The sequence below is a fragment of the Aricia agestis genome, chromosome 15 (genome assembly GCF_905147365.1).
Source record: "Aricia agestis chromosome 15, ilAriAges1.1, whole genome shotgun sequence".
Classification (NCBI taxonomy): domain Eukaryota; kingdom Metazoa; phylum Arthropoda; class Insecta; order Lepidoptera; family Lycaenidae; genus Aricia; species Aricia agestis.
The window spans coordinates 3,983,560-4,004,878 of NC_056420.1; the positions used below are offsets into that span (position 1 = coordinate 3,983,560).

Below are 21,319 nucleotides of genomic sequence, written 5' to 3' on the forward strand. Positions count from 1 at the left end.
TTTAAAAAATGAATTGCAAAGTCTCATTAAAACTCTTAAGATCGGTAGTATCGTTTAATATCTGTCTTAAAATAATTGTAATAATTTAGGGATGGTTTGAACTAAAAAACTCCAAGAAAAATTTTGTGTTGTTGTTATTTCAATTTAATTCTTCTTAAAACACATCTTAAGTATAATACTTGTTCGTTTAAGGTATAAATCACTCAACGTTATTTTAATATAATTATTTTATCCGCACCATTTCATGGACTAATCGTCTTGTTTAGTCTCACATAGATGTCCTCGGGGAGGCTGTACCTAACTAACATCACATAATTTTGAATTAGATACCTTTATTATTTTTGTTATTCAATAGTCTTGCGAAATCTTGCGTGCTGGATGATCCACAGTAAGCGTTCGACTCGTCAAGTCAGCATTTTACTAAGTTCAAAAATATTGGGACAGTTTTTAAAAAGGGTTCAATATTGCGTTTCATTTCCCCAATACCTAAAAATATCTTTTGAGGAACTCCCAACGCCAATGTTCGTGTTTTCCAACGAAATTGCGCACCAAATTGTGGAAGTAATCGCGGACTTTTTAAATAAAATTGCGGGAGAAACTGAGATCCAAACTAAATCCAAACGAATTATTGTGGCGCTCGAATGTCAACTGTCAAGTTTTAGGCCACTTCGTGATTTTGTGGTAAAGGTTAAATGCCGGGTGATTTATTTTTAGAACGCATAATGTTTAAATGTAGAATATTAATGCTCTCGATTATTCGCCATGCTTTTAAATAGATCTACACTGCCACTCGACAGAAAAAGAAGGAATTTTTCTTCTTCGTACTTACTAGAAGAAATAGTTATTTTTCCTGAAGGCAGGTCATTGTGGACCTGACGTCACTGCGACCCTTTAGGATCTATTGTGACTCCTTCGCATAAAAGTACCGTCCCCAACCCATAAATTGAACGATATGGTTGGGGTTGGTGCCACGAATTTTCTGTGGATGAGTATTAAGAAACAGTTAGTACCTATTTGTATTGTTATAAGAAACGTGGGTGACAAATAAATTTACGATCGAGCAGCGTAGCTCCTCACGTGAGTCCCCCAGTATCTAAAAGTTTTTTAACAGGAGTTTATCTATTCAACGTAAATCTGTAAATAGTAACGTATGTACGTTAGCCTACTAAAAGCTCTAGTGAATAGATGAACTCCAGTCAAAACACCTTAGAAACCGGGCAACATAGATATACTAATAGCATTTGTATCCGATAATACTTAAAACTGATAACGACGCCAGCAAAAAATGGAACATTATCACAAAGTTCCGATGCAAATCGTGCCGTTGCGTCTGACAGTTGGGGGAAGAGGGAGATAAAACATTTTTAATGCAGCATAAACGCTGGTCCTGATGCCCACAACAATGGCAGTGAGGTCATCCGAATGAATGAATATTCCGTCGCTAAGTGCACTGTGTTCCTGGGTTACTTGCATATTCCATAAAACGAGAGTACTTATAATAAATTACTTATTGTATGTCGTACAATGTACCGTTGAAGTATATGGACATAAAAAATTATATTTCTAAGTTTAACACGGCTATGTGAATGTCATTGTATCGTATTGCTTGGATTATTGAATTGAACCCCTTATAGTAGTCAAGAAAGTAAGTATAACTTAAGGTAAAACATAATATTAAGATGATAGATTTTGTGGAGGACAAAATATTTTAAAATTTCTTAAGTATAATATTATTATATTAGTGCATGCAGATAGTGCCTTTTTAAATATTTACTTACGAAATGGAACCACTAAAATAACCAAATATCGTCTAATTCGCATACCTGTAACAAAAAAACAAATAAAAATTAGTCACAAAGCCACATCTTCATTTCTAATCACTTGTGCAAATATCGAAATACGGAGTGAAGGAAACAGTAATGAAATTTCATCATCCGCCCACGTGACGAGGTGGCCGAGTGGTTAAGGCGTTGGACTGCTAATCCAATGTGCTCTGCACGCGTGGGTTCGAATCCCATCCTCGTCGATAATTTTTTCCTCCGTTTTTTAGCCCCAAAATGATTTTTAAACATTTTCGTCTCTCTTTTTTTTCATTATTTCTGGAAAAAATATATATTTTTGCACTTTTCATTACTCCAAACTCATTTCCAATATTTCAATTCGCCTCCTTATTAAAACCGTGGAGCAGTTTAAATGCAAACGTGCATTGCTTTTTGCGGGCGCGAAATAATTAGGGATTCGTCGGGAAATGTAAATTACATTGGAATTCCGGTTTCGTTTAATTATTCGTTGCATTAAAAATATATTCATAACAAACCCGAAGCATCACCGTACAATCTCGTTTACGCAGTTTAAACATTTTTATTCGTTAAAATTAAGTTTCAAGTGTCGAGTTTTGCAAGTTGAATTGGGTATTTAAGATACCTATTTTCCTTTGGATTAATTTTCGTCTACTACATTAAACTGCATTAAAAACTCTATACGTGGGAGAGCCATGCTTCGGCACGAATAGGCCGGCTCGACCGGAGAAATACCACGTTCTCACAGAAAACCGGCGTGAAACAGGGCTTGCGCTGTGTTTTGCCGAGTGAGTGAGTTTACCGGAGGCCCAATTCCCTTCCCTATCCTCCCCTTTTCCCTTCCCTTCCCATCCCTCCCCTATTATCCTATTCCCTCTTAAAAGGCCGGCAACGCACCTGCAGCTCTTCTGATGCTGCGAGTGTCCATGGGCGACGGAAGTTGCTTTCCATCAGGTGACCCGTTTGCTCGTTTGCCCCCTTATGTCATTAAAAAAAAAACTTAAAGCACAATTTTACATTTGATGCAAAGGAAGAGACAGATGCACTTAAAGTATTTTTCTAGTATCGATAAAATGTAACTTCGAAAACATGAAATTAAAAAACTCAATTCGAAAAAACAGTAATGCCGGGTTTAAGACGACGCCTTGTTTACATAGATTGGTTCAAGCATACACTTTAATTTGCCCATAGCTTATATGAAGTATATTTATGGTTTTTAAATTACGCGACAAAAACCATTTTCCATTTCTTGCTGTTCTATTTCTTGTTTTCTATGAGAGGCCGGGCCGGCCCCTCATAGAAAACAAGCAATCTAAAACATATCCAACACGGTACTTTACTTTAACGCGGCGTCACCTTATACATAAACCTCACATAAGCCCAGTTTATATTTTATAAGACGAAGGGCTTGGAGGTGGTCAATGAGAGGTTTTTCGGGACTAAAGTTGTTTCCTGTCGTTCGATTTGTATCTTGGTTTATTTTCGAAATAAGTAGAAATGTTTTTATAGCTAAAAAATTTTTCATAAATTGTTGTAGGTAAAGTATAATTTATAATTTATACGTGGGAGAGCCATGCTTCGGCACGAATGGGCCGGCTCGACCGGAGAAATACCACGTTCTCACAGAAAACCGGCGTGAAACAGCGCTTGCGCTGTGTTTCGCCAAGTGAGTGAGTTTACCGGAGGCCCAATCCCCTACCCTATTCCCTTCCCTACCCTCCCCTATTCCCTTCCCTTCTCTACCCTCCCCTATTCCCTTCCCTTTCCTTCCTTACCCTCCCCTATTACCCTGTTCCCTCTTACAGGGCCGGCAACGCACTTGCAGCTCTTCTGATGCTGCGAGTGTCCATGGGCGACGGAAGTTGCTTTCCATCAGGTGACCCGTTTGCCCCCTTTATTTCATAAAAAAAAAAAAAAATATTAAAAAACTACCAAGATAATGCCGTTGTTAAAATGCATGCGATACATTTTTATTCATTCTATCGACGCTTATAACGAACTTCAGAATTCAGTGATATTTGGAAGCACAAAATAGCGAAAACGTATGCAAGTAAGGGCGCTTGCACACTGCACGCGTCGCGAAATCGCATCGTAAAATTGAACGACGTAGTGAAAATTAACGTTGTTGGACGTAATGAGTAATTTGCATAATTATTAATACCGGTGCGCCGAATGTCGGTGCTTTTTAATATTTTTGAACGGTAAAGTTATAAGTGGAACGTCATAGTTATATGTTGTTGTAAGCAAAGTATATTATTATGAGGTTTTTCTTATTATTGCTATCTAATAAAATAATATTATACAGGGTGCAATTAAACCTTCCGGCCAAATTTCGATATATTGATCCTTGTTAAAAATAAAAATACACGTATTTTTTCTTTTATAATCACTCAGTACTCAAATGTTGAGAAATAGCTTTTGAAAGTTATCCTAAGAATTATGATCTCCCCTGAATATTGCCTTAAAAAAATCTGACTATAATAATTACTAGCTATTTGACCGAGATTTGCTCGGTATTCGATAAAACACGAATAAAATGACATTTTCTAAAAATGATTCCTAGCTAGATCGATTTATTGCCCCCGAAACTACCCTATATACTAAATTTCATGAAAATCGTTGGAGCCGATTCCGAGATTCCAATTATATATACATTACATATATATACAAGAATTGCTCGTTTAAAGATATAAGATTAAGCCTAGTTTTATTCCAACGCGACTGGTGTATACGTGTACTTTATTAAAATAAATATTACAGGGGCTCTCACACAAAAACACAATTTTTGGCCTTTTTTGCTCTATAACGGTAAGTACGGAACCCTTCATACGCGAATCCGACTCGCACTCGGGTGATTGTTATTTATATAGACCGGGGATTTCCAAACTTATTTTGTCTACTGCCCACTTTGAGAAAAAATATGTTTTAGCGCCCTCTTTGTTTCAATTTAAAATGAATCCAGATGAAATAAATAACCCCCAAGCCTCTACCACCTCAACACAACGCCCCCATTTTTTTCTGGGTCCCACACCGCCCCCCTGTAGACCTTCAGCACCCACAAGTGGGCGTTATCGCCCACTTTGGGAAAGGCTGATATAGACTGCATTTCTTATAATTTTCATATGATCGACCTCATCCGCGTTATGAACGGTTAATCGAACACATCAGGTGTCGACGAGACATGTATGTCTAAACAAAAGCGGGGTTGTTTACCCGCAGGAAATAGCTTTGTTTCCTCTGGGCGGCCGGCTGGGGCGGGCGGGAAACGCGCTTCCGGTGCGAAAATAAATAAATAAAATTAGCAAAGTGTTAAAGGGGCCAGTGATAGTAATATAGTATTTACTAGCTGTCCCGGCAAACGTTGTTTTGCTTTATAAAGTATTATGCCCATATTATTTTATTGAAGTGACTAAATAAGTATGTCACCATGGCAACGACCATCGCGGCTACCCCGTCGCGCAAACAATGGTCGCCGTTGCCCGTTAGTCTCCAGTGTTAATAATTATAGGGGTTGGTGATAAAAATGTAAAAATTTAGGGTTGTATGTATTTTTAATGCCACATTATAAAAAAATAAAAACAAAAAAATTCGTCCAAAAATTAAAAAAAATTAAGGGTGAACAACCCTTATTACTTAGGGGTATGAAAAATAGGTGCTCGCCGATTCTCAGACCTACTCAATATGCTCACAAAACTTCATGAGAATCGGTCAAGCCGCTTCGGAGGAGTACGGGAACGAACATTGTGACACGAGAATTTTATATATAAGACGAGCTTTTGCCCGTGGCTTCGCTCGCGTTAAGAAGTATTATTATATACAAACTTCATCCCCTATTTTAACCCCTTGGAGGTGGAATTGATCAAAATCCTTTCTTAGCGGATGCCTACGTCATAACATCTACCTGCATGCCAAATTTCAGCCCGATCCGTCCAGTGGTTTGGGCTGTGCGTTGATAGATCACTATGTCAATCAGTCAGTCACCTTTGAGTTTAACATATATAGATACCTCAGATATTGTACCTTTACAATGTGAATGGAATCCTAAGAATATATCAAAGATATAGATGTACCTACTGTTCGTGCTCTTTTTATACTCCGCGTTATTGTCAAAGAACATCGTGCTGTCCTCAAATCTCCAGACTACGAATCATTGCGCAAAAAAAGAATATTAAAGCTACCGCTACCACGGATTACTTCTAGTTTCGCTAGAAGATTTGGTCCATATTTACACCCTTTCATATATAATAAAGTAAACAGGAAATGCACTATACAAAACAGTTCATTAAAAGAAGTAAAAGAAAAAGTAACGCGATGGCTAACAGCTTTAGATTATGACGAAAAAGAACAAATATTAAAAGAGATATAATAGATAGAAATAATCACATAAACATAAATACACACACACACACACACACACACACACACACACACACACACACACACACACACACACACACACACACACACACACACACACACACACACAACACAGCGCGGTAATGATATTTAATATTTTTAGTAACTTTGTTTTTATTTTTAATTAAGATACTATTCTGGTGATCTGCAGGACAGGCTCAGCCTAGTGCAGACATCAAAGAAACTCGGTACTAAAACGTCTGTAATCTTAAAATAATATAATGTACCTGTAAAAATATTTTGTAGCAGATGTATTGGTTGTTTTCAATAAATTATTATTATTATTATTATATCTGTCGCAGTACGACTGGTTATCGTCATCTAGCTGTAGTGTTGAACGTTGCAGTCAACAGGTCGGCTAAACGACGTATAGCCGTGTGATTGACTGGCGTTGTTTAGTCAAAGGGCTAGCTGTTTGATTGAACGGCTATTTAAACCAGTTGGCTACGACATATCCGTATATATATATTATTAGTACGTTATTAGTAGGTAAATATATGTATATTTATATTAGTAGATAAGTATGATATACGACATATCATACTTACCTACTAATATATTAAATGCGAAAGTGTGTCTGTCTGTCACCTCTTTACGCCCAAACCGCTGAACCCGTTTTTCTGAAATTTTATGATATGGAAATACTTTGAGTCTTGCGACCGGCCACAGATGTGGAGATGAAGGTACCGTTCCGATCTTTACCGCGGCTAACCACAATCAACAATAAATCAAATATAATGCCACTATATGACGTAGACTATAGTCTATGTCATAAAGTTGGATTTTAATTGAATTTGTAGGATCTCCATAGAGTTTCTATACCTTCGCATTTCTACTGCGGCCATGCTAGGGTCGCATCTTTTTATGCCGAAAAAATGTACGGTTCCCGCACGATAAACGGGTTTTTGCGCAACGGAGTCGCGGGCGTCATCTAGTCTTTTTTATAAATACATAGTATAATGTGCTTTTACGTTGATTAATTTCACAAACATCTTTTACAACCAAAACGGGGGTAAAAGAATACCTTCGCTAAAGTCTGACACTGACATCCTGACGTCAAAGCCAAAATATAAAAGTAATATCGCCCCAACAAAGGTACTCCGTGAAGGATGACGGTATCACAATACAAAGAACCAACCAGTAGGGCAACTTCAAACAAACGAACGAAAGAGCGGGTACCGCTGCTGTTGTCCACTGTAAGCATGCTACGAACGGCAGAGCAACGCATTTTCAAGGCCCCGGCCGATATGACATACTACGTCAGACGTATTTTCAAGAGCTCTTCTTAGGGTCTCTTCTTGAAGTCTGTCAAATCCACACAAAATTAAAAATGCATCTAAGCGTCGCGTTGCGGTCTGAATCAACCCTAGGTTGGCCTACTGGTTCGCCCTGTCTATTGTGACGGTATCTTTTGTGGGACGAAATAAAGATAGCGGGAAGTTTTGTGTAAAATTACGATATTTTGTCCTGCCGCGATAAGACAATTAGGTTGCTGGCTTTTAAATTCCCCACAAATTCGTATATTTTATCAAACAATCTCGGGGAGTCTTTAAATCTCTTTTAATTTGGAATTTACTGGCGCCCAAGTTATTAGCTTGTTATTTATGTAAGTACAATGTATAACATAAAAAGTACGATTACTTTTTACGTTACATTGTACTTTATTCTTAAAGTTTTTTTTTTTTATGAAATAAAGGGGGCAAATGAGCAAACGGGTCACCTAATGGAAAGCAATTTCCGTCGCCCATGGACACTTCCAGCATCAGAAGATCTGCAGGTGCGTTGCCGGCCTTTTAAGAGGGAATAGGATAATAGGGGAGGGTAGGGAAGGGAAAAGGGTAGGGGATTGAAAAGTTTTTTTAACTCTTACGTTAATATTATAAATGAGAAAATAGGTCTGTCTGTGAGTCTGTCTGGAACCTCTTTACGCCCAAGCCGCTGAACCGATTTTGCTAAAATTTGGTATGGAGATACTTTCAGTCTCGGGACATAGGATCCTTTTTATCCCGATAAAATCGGTTGCGTCGCATATCGTTTCGGTGACGGTTGTTAACTGAGCAATAATGCCAAATGATTTTGGGTTGCGAACATCGTATTTGGATTGATCGATAGCTAAGCTAGCAACTACGAATAATAAAAACTAAGAAAACGTAACTCCCATACTTCAATCGTTTTGAATTTGGTTCCTTTTCGCACACTAAAATATGGCAATAGCAACAAAACACTAACACTCAAATTTACGAAAAAAAGCCGTTGACATTAATTGTCACTTCTATATTTACACAAAATTGTGTACCGAATACATGCATAAAGTATGCATGTATTCGGGTCACATTTTTGATTTTATTATTTTCGTTTTCTTCCTTCGTTTTTATTATTCGTAGGCTAGCAAGCTTAAAATATTCATAACTAACTAAAAAACATAATATAATATTGAAGCTCAAAATATTACATTCAATAAAGTGCATTAACATTTTCAATTATGTTTACAGGCTACATGCAACTTGAATAAAATAAAACGTTTCATTCCTGGGGGAGCGATCGGCGGTAGAAAAATGTACGATTTCACAGGCGGGCGATTCTCAATGCCCGTACTCGTTGAATGGCGTCGCTCATCCGCCAGAGTGCAGCACATGCAAATTATGAACTAGCTTTTGTTCGCGACTCTATACGCGTAAATACATATCATGGAAATGCTATACTTATTAATATGTTTAACCATCTCCTAAACTACTGCATAGCTTTAAAGGTTTAAAGAAATTCGTTTAGTGCGTTTTGAAAAAAAAGTAGAGACTATCCATCGTCAAAAGATAATTTCAGCAAACATCAACAATCAATTTTAGTATATATATACGTGGGAGAGCCATGCTTCGGCACGAATGGGCCGGCTCAACTGGAGAAATACCACGTTCTCACAGAAAACCGGCGTGAAACAGCGCTTGCGCTGTGTTTCGCCGAGTGAGTGAGTTTACCAGAGGCCCAATCCCCTACCCTATTCCCTTCCCTACCCTCCCCTATTCCTTTCCCTTCCCATTCATAGCCTCCCCTATTACCCTATTCCCTCTTAAAAGGCCGGCAACGCACCTGCAGCTCTTCTGATGCTGCGAGTGTCCATGGGCGACGGAAGTTGCTTTCCATCAGGTGACCCGTTTGCTCGTTTGCCCCCTTATTTCATAAAAAAAATCTTCAGCAAATCTTTCACATATACCAAGATGCCGGATTACTTTGAAACAAAGTTAGGAACCTTCCTATGTTTCTTAAGGAGTGAGCACACTGAGACGGGCCGTGCCGGGGCTCAGCGTGCCGGGGCTCATCGCAAAAATCCGCCTCCATACAATTTGTATGGAAGCGGATGCGCGTATCGCACACTGTGTCGGGGCGCATCGGATTTCCGCAGTCAGACAGACAGACTTTCGCATTTGTAGTATTAGGTATGGATAACAAAGATAGTAATAAATTAAATTTGTTCACGAAACAAACAAAGAATTAGCAGTTTGTTTTGGAAGTCCAACTACAATAAAAATTACTTATTATTAATAATTACTTATTATTAAATTATTTTGTCGTAGATAATAATAAATTTAGTAAAATTCGGAAATAAAACAAAAAGGCAGAACCAGAAACCCACAACCTACAAAAATCAAAAGCAAATAAGGATCCACATAATACCAGGGATCGTGGTACAGTTATCCTGTACCAAGGTCATTACCTGAGTGGAGTCCTATTCAACAACTTTTCGCACTGCACTGCCTTATACCGAAGCACTCAATCCGTGCCGCACCACAAAAATATTATGTACTTGTGTAAATTATTTGTAAAATTTTGTTTGTGTTAAAATTCGAATTAAGTGTTCTAATTTTTTTTTTCTTTTACTGATAAGTATACCTATTATGTGGTTAGGCTTATAGTATGCATGTCTTTTTTTTTTTTTTCTTTCTCTGTCTTTATTGTTGTGTGCTTTGTTCTATTGTAGTGTACTGTGAACTTTGTTGAATAAAATATGTTTATTATTATTATTATTATTATTATTAATAAAGTGTCAACTAAAAAAGCGTACAAGAACTTGTTAAAACGTAATTCATTGTAAAAAAATAATATCGCGAACAAAAATGAAAATGTACAGTCGAACAATAAAGTGCTTGTTAGTGAAGCGGCTGAAGCCGGAACGCCGAAACGCCGAAAAAATATATTGAACGAAATTTAAAAGTTTGTAAAAACATCGGAGTGCGTGAATGCAATCCGATATCGAGTATTTTGCGAGCTTTGTCTCCGAATTACAGAGTGTTTGTGTTTAATGAAAAGCATTATCAGTATCGAGCAGTTGATATTTTTTTATACAACGTGACATTTTAGTGGTTCTTTTTTAGTGGTTCTTTTCCCGCAGCAGAACGATTTTCCTATAGTAGTACTATGAATCATTTTACTGCTGGTAAACAACCATTAAAATTTCACAGAGTATAATAGTTACGTCCCTGGTTCTTGAATCTTGAAAAAGAAATGCATATAAATAACAATTTACTTTATATAATTTCGGGCTAAAAATATACGACAAAGTTTTCCGATCAAAACTGTGCATCACTTTCTGAGGACCTTGTAATTGTCACTCTAATCTATTTAAAGCAGTTTTAAAATTCTCCATTCTATTGAAGAAATAATCTGTTATTTTTCACGCTTTAACCGTTAAATTGGTGTTATCGGGCATAAAATAAACTTTGGATCCCTTTTAGGACATAGAAAAGTTTTCATCCCAGAAAAATGATAAATACATTACCCGAGCGATAAACGAATTTCCCAACACGCGATAAACAAAGCAACTTCGACCATCTAGTATAGAATATCCATACGAGCCAATACAAAATATAATGGCGGCCATAAAAAACCCTATCGCGTTCGTGTATCGCGTTGTTAGATATAATTAGGTGCTATCGGCCGGCTCGCGCCGATTATTTCCGTTTAATCACCACCGCGATAAAAACTTTATCACTTTTCTGTTCGCAATTACAGTGTAATTAGTGGCGAGCTTTTGTTAAACACTTTTTACTAGCACTGTACCTGAATACGTTATGTGTAGTTTTGCGCACGACAGCGGTTAAGGCGAAAGACATTAAAATTGCGGTTTGCGGGGGCTGGCCAATGGGGATTTAATATATTATCTGCTCAATATCTTTGGGTTGTAAATGTGGAAGGTTTTAGGTTTTTTTAATGAAATACGGGGGGCAAACGAGCAAACGGGTCACCTGATGGAAAGCAATTTCCGTCGCCCATGGACACTCGCAGCATCAGAAGAACTGCAGGTGCATTGCCGGCCTTTTAAGAGGGAATAGGGTAATAGGGGAGAGTAGGGATGGGAAGGGAAGGGAAGGGAAGGGAATAGGGGAGAGAGTAAGGAAAAGAATAGGGTAGGGGATTGGGCCTCCGGTAAACTCACTCACTCGGCGAAACACAATTCGTGCCGAAGCATGGTTCTCCCACGTGTAGGGAATGCAAATCTCGCGAGATTGGGGCTCTAGCGAGATCCCGCGAGTTTATGAATACAATACCGCGAGATCTCGCCAATTTCGAGATCTCGCGAGATTAGCAGTTTGGTGGTTTTATTTGCAAATAATCACAATATTTGAATAAATTACGAAAAAAAAAGTACTAAATATTTAAAGTATTATAAGATTAACATTCATTTTCACGATTTTTTTTCAATGGAATTTTATGCATCAAACATTGTTTGATGTATCTGTCTATAATTTTTAAGTAGTAAACTTTGACACACGTATCTACTATCTATCAAATAGCAAAATAATGAAAGAAACAGCTAGTCTTCTCTTCTAATGCGGTTTTATACTTATGGACGTGGCGGTAATGTCATGGACGTCCGCGGTAAAACGATAACATAGGGAAAGTAAAATTTATGGAAATGTACGGAAATGGCGCTTTTAAATTTCCGTCGACGATAACTTTTTAACGTGTACGTTAGAGGACATCACAACGTTTACACTTCTGAACCGCACAAAACGTCCGCGGTGCGTAAAATCAAAAGGGCATTTAACGTACACCCAAAGTTTTATCGTGGAAGCCGGCGTCCACGATAACGTGACGTCCAGAATTATAAAAGCACACTATCAAACACAAATATTAGTAATGAACTTTTATAATAACAAAACAACGAGAAGTCAAAATTCAGGACCTATAGTTGAGAATCACAGTGCACAGCTGCTTAGGCCAGCTCCTCTTTGTTTTGACTCCGTGATCGCAACTCCGTCCGCGTCAGCCCGCGCTTCAAATAAGACGTTCTTTAGTTAAGAGGTTCGTTGAATGATTTGAGTATAATGAGACCCTATTGCTTTATTTAACGTCCGTCACTGTCCAGTCCTGTGACAGGACATAATATCTCATAAGCGTGAGCTTTTCCGTGAAGCACGCCCGAACGTAATTCCACTCTTGGACGGTTTGTAAATTATCGCATTTCGGTTTTAATTTATTTTATTTCATCTTTTTATTTCAAAGATCATTTCAGCGTAATTTTCTCCCCAAAACTGGGGTGTTTTTTATCAAAACCGTATGAAATATTCCGTAATTACTAAGAGGCTTATTGTTCGGAAAATGAGTTATAAAAAACCCTTTCAACTGATATTTCCAAACCGCTTCAAAAGCTTTAAAAATATAAAACAGAGTTGCCAGCATTCTCAGAAAATTTTAATAATGTAACATTTAAAATATTAATTCGTTTTTAAAGGCCTCAATTGTTTGGATAATTATAACTAGCTATTTGACTCGTATTCGATAAAACACGAATTAAATGACATTTTCTACGGGGGTGACATAATCGCTAAGTGATCAAACCCCTTTAAAAATAAATTTACACGTGGGAGAGCCATGCTTCGGCACGAATGGGCCGGCTTGATCGGAGAAATACCACGTTCTCATAGAAAACCGGCGTGAAGCAGCGCTTGCGCTGTGTTTCGCCGAGTGAGCGTGTTTACCGGAGGCCCAATCCCCTACCCTATTCCCTTCCCTACCCTCCCCTATTCCCTTCCCTACCCTCCCCTATTACCCTATTTCCTCTTAAAAGGCCGGCAACGCACCTGTAGCTCTTCTGATGCTGCGAGTGTCCATGGGTGACGGAAGTTGCTTTCCATCAGGTGACCCGTTCGCTCGTTTGCCCCCTTATTTCATAAAAAAATATTTAAAAAAATACAAAAATAGTAAAAAAATATCTTTGATAAAGCTTAAAAATAAAAATTAAATAATTTTAAAAATGATTAGAAAGTAATATGTTTACTAATAGTTTTTAAATATTCAGATACTTTTTAGGCAGTCTGCCTTCAATATCATTGGTACCGATTTAATTTTAAATTCTGAAAAAAGTAAAAACCTTGTATCCAATCATTTAACAAAAAAAAAAACAACTGTCAAATCGCGCTACACTACACCGCACATTGATGTACCAGAGGTGGGACATCGCACGGATCGCGTGCAGCGCACACCTGAGCGTTCACACGGCGACTGAATAAGTGATGACGGGCGTCGTGTACCGTTGTGAATTAAATCCCAACTACCCTACATACACGCACTTACGTTTGTGAAATATTCTAATGTTCACTATTTATCATGAATGATTTATTGTTGTGCTTGCCTAGCGGTGTTTAAACTGAGGACATACAACTGACTATGGAATATTGTCCAATGTAAAATAATAAATAAAAATTTGTGTATTCACAATAATAGTATCGCTTTCCTCGCCTTATCAAAGAGCCGCCTAACCTCTTCAGACACTTTCTTTTTTTGGAACAGTTATTTTTTAATTATAGTGCTCAGCCTACACCTCAAATTTTAATGGCGACCGGTGGTCACTACTTTGGATTTCCTAGACTTTTTAACACCTATCTTTTTATTATTGAATATTGCTAATAAATCTCAAAATTAGCAATAAGACAACAACTTACCTACAGTATCTCCACTTACTCGCAAGATGTTATTACTTTTATTAATTGAATCGGTAGACTTCCCGCATTCCCGCCCGCGGTTTTAAACTGCTTGTTCCAATTTTGCATTTCTTATTTTAAACATCTCAACCCTTTCCGTTGTAATGCAAACTGACCCTAAATCTTAATGTAACCCCTCGAGAATTTCTGAAGCTGGCGGGTTATGATATGACGTCACATGTCCACTAAGCCGGGTTTACACGCGAATCTAATTACAGGCGTGTATTAGCCGCTTAACACTCGACGCCTAATGGAGGTCTAATGGGATTAGCATTAAATTCATTTACTAGACACATGTACGTACTCGTATTTCAGTACCAATCATGCGTTCAGGGCTGTCAAAATTATTTCTAGAATATACCTAGAGTAGACACATTGTATTTTAGGCTTAACGAGAAAATGATTGTCCATTATACATAATAAGAAATAATGACCGGTTTCGTAGGTTTTTCGACAGAAGTTAAACTATGATTGGCTTAGGTTTAAACGTAAACCAATCAAAACTATTAAAAAGGAAGCCACTGCCTAAAAAAGATAAAGAACCAAGCGTTATACGTAGAAAATATTTTGAATAAAATGCTGAAAATACTATCAATGTATTCCAGTATGCAAAAAACATATTGACCTGTTCATTCTCTACCGGGCATCCGGGTGTCAAAAGCACAAACTGGTAACATTATCTGCGTGCGACACCCCTAGTGTGTGACGTCACGGGCAGCGGGCTGATTAGGCCGGCGATGTGCCGACATAATCTCCGTTTGTTGACGCTCGTTACGTCATGGCGTCCACGGCAAAATGACGCGTCATAAAATTATGCGTCGGCCTGCTAAATTTTGACCGCATTTGTAGCACTAATTTCGGATCGTCGCTTCATAAAAGAGTTATTTAAATTCTCGCACTGTTACAGAGCAGGACCCATTCTCATAGACGTGTGGAACTGTGGATGATTGGGAAAACTTGAAAATTGAAAGAGGAAATGCGAGAATTAGATCCCGCCGGCATTATGACCTGCACGACAGAATTCACTATGCGCAAGTGTGTCGGTCTGTCTGCCAGTTCGTTAATGTTTCACGCACAAACCGCTGAACCGATTTTGATAATTTTTTTTTGGAAAAATGTACGGTTCTTGCACGATAAACAAATTTTGGCGTAACGGGGTTACGGGCGTCATCTATTCGCTTACCAACTGACATAATTGTTTGTATATAAACGTGTGCGTGTAAGTAATTTAGAGTCTAGTTACTTGACTACAATTAACTAGACATTTTATCTGTTGGATCATCCATCTAGATTGGACTACAGAAAAATCTACAAACAGTCTTCCTGAACAGTTACTTTGCATTCGTCTCTCTGACGTAGGTTATCAACAATGTCACGTAAAACCCGGGATCAAGTTGCGAAGACGCCCCCGGGAAGTAAGCAAATTAATTTTAAAATTTATTACTCGCCAGACATTAGACGGTTGCTTTAAAGTTTATAATTAAAAACTGTAGGTTGCATTTTGACGTGTACAAACTGCTCCAGTCCGCGGAAATATGATGCGGACTTACACTGTGCAGTCTGCGGTCGAAAATAAACAACTTTGAGATAAATTTTAAAACGAGGAAAAATAACGAAAGTAAGTTTTTACTTCCATTGAAAATAAAATTTAGTTATCTATAAAAATATTTAAATTTATGTAAAGTTTGTCTGCGTTCGACCTCATCACTCTTACACATTGGCTATTGGGTAGTTTTCTTTCGAGAAAAATTAAGGACAAGTTTGATCATTGAAGTTTCACATTACTACCCAACTTTTAAATTATCCCCCCCTAATAATATATAAACAGTGACACATTAATTATGAACCCTATACAATGTTTAATGTTTTGCCCTTGTTTATCGCTAATCAGACGAGGAAAATTAATCATAACGTCTATATACACAGTATAATACACAGTGTATATATTTTTATAAGTAGGGGGTCAAGCGATAGACCCAGCCCCCGACCGGCGATAAATTGAATAATAAATTAAATACAGACGCGTAGAATTTCCAAATTACCATTTCCATTTATCAACCGGGCCAGAAAAAGTTTAAAAATAATTATTCTCGTTAAAAGTTCCAGAACATTCAACCCAAACAGAATCAAAAATTTGTAAAATATAATTAAAAGTTTCCAAAAAAGAGGCCCAAAGGTTTTGTCTACAATATTCAGCCGATTCATAATGTAGCGAGTTGATAATTTTGTTACATCTGGAACAGGAAACCAGAGAAACCGCAGTCCAAAGATTTTTACATTTTGAATTTTTGTTAACATTTGAAAATTTAACAATACAAGAGATTGTCCAATGGTCGAAATTCGACCTCAGATAAAAAAAAATATAAGTCTCAAACAATGACATAAGAAACAAGGTTTCAAACAACGTTTTTCTATTTTATTATATTGTCAAAAAATTGACTTTATTATTTTTAGACATAATTCCTGCGACAGTCTCAACTCTCATACGGCATTTACACTCGCGCTTCGTCCCTCGCCTTGTGGCTCACCTCGTACCTCATGCGAGGCTCGTGTTGATCGATGGTTAGTATAAATCTCGTATAAGTTGCCTGTTTACACTCGCGTGCCGAGTTCAGTCGTCTTTGAGCTAGCAACAATGAAGGACGTCGAAGTTTTAGCAGCAACAAGTTTGTGCGTACTGGGCTTATACTGCTACGTCACTAATTTAAATAAAAGGAAGCTAACTTTTTGGCTGTTCTTGTGGCATTTATGTTTAAGGTGGCTTTCGGATCTTTGCCGCGAGCGACCGCGACCGGTGAAAATTCAAATAAAATGCTACTTTATGACATAGAATATAAGTGTCATTTTCTACTGACATTTTGGTGGCGACCCACGCTGCCGCCGGCGGCGGCGTAAAAGCTAGTTGGTAGAGTAAAATGAAACCTATCGCCTATGTCATAAAGTGGCATTTCGTTTGAATTTTCGTCGGTCGCGGTCGCTCGTGGCAAAGATCCGAAAGCCACCTTTAGGGTCCCAAATCGTTCTTTTTGTGTTCTATGAACTTAAATGTTTCGACTTGCGACCAATCCATTATTTGACGACCTCTATGGCTCAGTGGATGGGCTGTCGGTAGCTCAAGCCGGGGGTCGCGGGTTCGAATCCCAGCGACGGAACAAAAAGTTTTCAAAGTTCCTGGGTCATGGTTGTGTATTAAATATGTGTATCATAAAATAAAAATCTTAAATATATGTATAGTATAGAGGTATTAAATATATTTCCGTTGTCTGGTGCCCGTAACACAAGTCCTTCAGGTACTTAGCACGGGGCCAGACTGACGTGGTGTGAACGTCCATAGATATTATTATTATAATACGATGCATTTTTGTTTTTGCGTATTTAAAACTCAACACAACCTGCGCGGCACGATGTAGAAGCCAGAATGTAGCGGGAGGGCGAATGTAAACACCCACTCGCGTGCGACGCGAGGTACTTTGACTCGTACCCCAAAATCCGCTCCGGATGCGAGCGCCGCGAGGGACGAGACGAGGGACGAGGCTAGCCACGAGCGTCTGTTCACACTCGCACCTCGCCCCTCGCCTCGTCCCTCGCCTCGCGACTCGTACGCGAATGTAAATGGGCTATCAGATTAATTTAAAAGTCAAAAGACTGGCCGTGTAATAATTGTCTACCAGTATTCAAGATTCAATAAAAAAAACTAAGGGCCTGTTTCACCACTTTCTGATAAAGTGCCTAATAGGCTATTTACAGCTTTTTTGACAGATTCTCCATACTTGATCTGTAAAGGTTATATAGCCTTATCAGCCTACCCAGCATACGCCAACGAGATATCTCACTCTCGAGATAATTAAATTATCTCGAGAGTGAGATATCTATCGACATTATCTACATTATCTCGACCAAACTCTATAAAAATGTGTTATTTCGATGATAGATCTACGCGAGAAAAAATGTTTGTCATGCTAGGGTGAATAGAGATGAAAAGACAAACCATCAAACATCGAGAAAACATGTAGAGTGAGAATATCTTGTTGGCTTATGCTAGGTAGGCAGGAAGTGGTGTTGCGGTCGGCGGGGCTGAAATGGTCCTAAATGTGACCATTGCGTGTGTGTTCCTCTCAATCAATTCAGCAAATGATTTGTCAAAACTGTCAAACTGACAAATGTCAAATTAATACTAATTACTTACTAGACACGAATTGATTAATTTCTTTTTTAATTGCGAAATGCGACTTGCATTTCGCAAAAAAGTTATTTTGCGATTTAAACAAAAATAATCATAAGATTATAATATGATACTATCATAATATTATTATGATTCATAATATCAAATATGATACTATCATATTATTATGATTAATAATATGATAACTAGATGACATCAGCAAATTCGTTGCGCCATAACTCGTTCATCGCACGGAAACCGTACATTTTTCCGGAATAAAAAGTTTCTCCGGTCGAGCCGGCCTATTCGTGCCGAAGCATGGCTCTACCACGTAAATCTCTTAAAAAAATCTATACTTCATCTGTCAAGTTAAGTGATGGATAACCTATTCGGCACCTATCAGGAAGTGGTGAAACATGCCCTAAGTGTAGGACTGTAGGCCGCATGATCTAGTCAGCACTTACAAATAACACAGTGCACCTGTCGATATACACAATGTGTGTAACGAGCCCGTCGGGAGTCGGGACTGACAGTCACATAATCTCGCACGGCACATTTTTCATACGTCCGCACACCTGCCGCCCAGCACCTTTCAACTGAATATTACATTATGCTCCCCGTAGGAAGCCTTCGACACTTTTACACTTCGCGGTAGGGTTGTCACATTGCAATAAATTTCACTTACGAGTAAATACGAGTTTGTTTTGCCAGGTTTCTCGTCTAGTAAGCATGACGTTCCTAAAAAAACATAAAAAGTTAAATTTTTTCTTTAATATGTTTTGTATTATCTTATATCTTTAAACGAGCAATTCTTGTATATATATATATATATATATATATATATATATATATATATATATATATATATATATATATATATATATATATATATATATATATATATATATATATATATATATATATATCTATATATATATATATATATAACTAGCTGTTGCCCGCAACTTCGTCCGCGTGGACTTCAGTTTATAGCGCGCGATGTCAACAAAATTGGTGTCAAAAGCTTTTATAAAAAAAACCCTGGTACCTCTTAAATCAAAACAGCTGTGCAGTGTGTACATAATATTTCATTTTTTAAATTAAACTTTATATTTTATGCCAAATTTTAAAGCTTATTTAGGCCCATAATTACACAACTTTACCCATAAACTATTTATATCATTGATATGCTTGACTTTTAGGGTTACGTCACTGCATAGATAAAGTACTGAGTTATTTAATAACGTAAAAAAGTAATAACAATCGAAAAAAATAAAATCGAAACTTAAACATAAGATGATAGATACCACCTCTTATAGAAAGAAGTCTGGGCAAGCGTCACCGCGATGTAGAAGACGCACGGCGCCATCTATTATGATCTTTTGGAACTAACTTAATTTGAACAAATTTACACATTTTCACCCCCTTACAACCCTTTTTTCCAGTAAAAAAGTAGCCTATGTCCTTTCTTATGCTTTAGACTATATGTATACAAAATTTCATTACAATCGGTTCGGTAGTTTTGGCGTGAAAGCGAGACAGACAGACAGACAGATAGACAGAGATACTTTCGCATTTATAATATTAGTATAGATTGGAATCTGGGAATCGGCTCCAACGATTTTCATGAAATTTAGTATATAGGGGGTTTCGGGGGCGATAAATCGATCTAGCTAGGAATCATTTTTACAAAATGTCATTTTATTCGTGTTTTATCGAATACCGAGCAAAGCTCGGTCAAAAAGCTAGTGTCAAGATAAAGACGTGTAGTAGTCAAGTTTTTAAAGTCATTATAATATTGCACCTCGTGATCTGAAGCTCTACTTCTACTGGCCAGTGGAACTTAACGATGTCGATTGGCTACCGAGACCTCAGCTAACAATTATCAGCGTATAGTTTCCTGGCCAGACCGATTTGTCAAAATTGATTGGCTACCATGTCCTGGTCATCATACTGTTTAGAGTTTCGGAACACAACCTCGTATTGGAATATTAAAAAACTCGTCAAGTCACCATAAACATAACAACATTTTAATATCGGTTTAGCGATCCGTCCGTCTGCCCGGGGCATTGTTATCATATTGAATACACGGACGGACAGACGGGGTGGCCTTTGAGAGCCATATGGGTAGAATTAGGACACGCCTAGATGTGCCAAGAAAATTTCATCAGCTACAACTATTTAATTCCGGAAGGCTAATAGGCTTATTTGTTTAACGTCAAGAACGTACAATATCTACCAATACGAGTCAACGTCTGATAACCATCAACCAATAACGATCCTTCTTCAATGATCTACCAATACTCAATAGTGATTCAACGTGCGCATGTTATCGCACTCTCACACCAATTACACCAGCACTGTGCATTCGCGTTCGGTTTTCAAGAAGCAACAAGATGTGAGCAGAGTACAACTTAGGCCTTAGCACAAAACTACAATATGATTTATTTAAAACCTATTTTTAATTTCTATCCAATTTTCCTATCTACGCATTCCTTAATTCTTTGAAGCCATAGACGATACGTGAGCAGAAATATAATTTTAGTGAATAGTTGTTTAGCACTTTATGTTCCTCTGTCGTGGGATGCTTTCAAACGTATGCACTGCAACGGGAGTTTAGACAACAATCCTGCAAACACGATCCTAAATGGATGCCACGTAATTTTTGCGACAACTGTCTACAAACATTTTATAGCATAACAATATTTAACTACATATATTCACGCTAATACACCATACTTTAATATCTCCTGTGTCACCAGGATCGACAGCAGTGTCCAACTACGATAACCTCAAACACCATCAGGTAAGATCTCAGAGAGCCCGAGTATCATGCTAAAGCTGTGTTGGGACTCACAAAGATATTAAGCAGAAGATAGGATTCAGAAGAAGTTAGGTGGAGTCCTATCTTTACTAACTCGAATACTTCCTATCGGTAATAATTCTGACTCGAAGTATTCAAATTT

General features: G+C 37.8%; 1 protein-coding gene and 1 non-coding gene across 5 annotated transcripts in view; one reads left to right on the top strand and one right to left on the bottom strand.

Annotated features, from left to right (window-relative positions):
* LOC121734274 (furin-like protease 2) overlaps positions 1 to 21,319 on the bottom strand; it is a 301,354-nt gene that overhangs the window by 54,388 nt on the left and 225,647 nt on the right. The gene's annotated exons all lie outside the window — the stretch shown is intronic.
* Positions 1,945 to 2,026, top strand: Trnas-gcu. Its single transcript has one exon. It is a non-coding gene; the product is annotated as a tRNA-Ser (tRNA).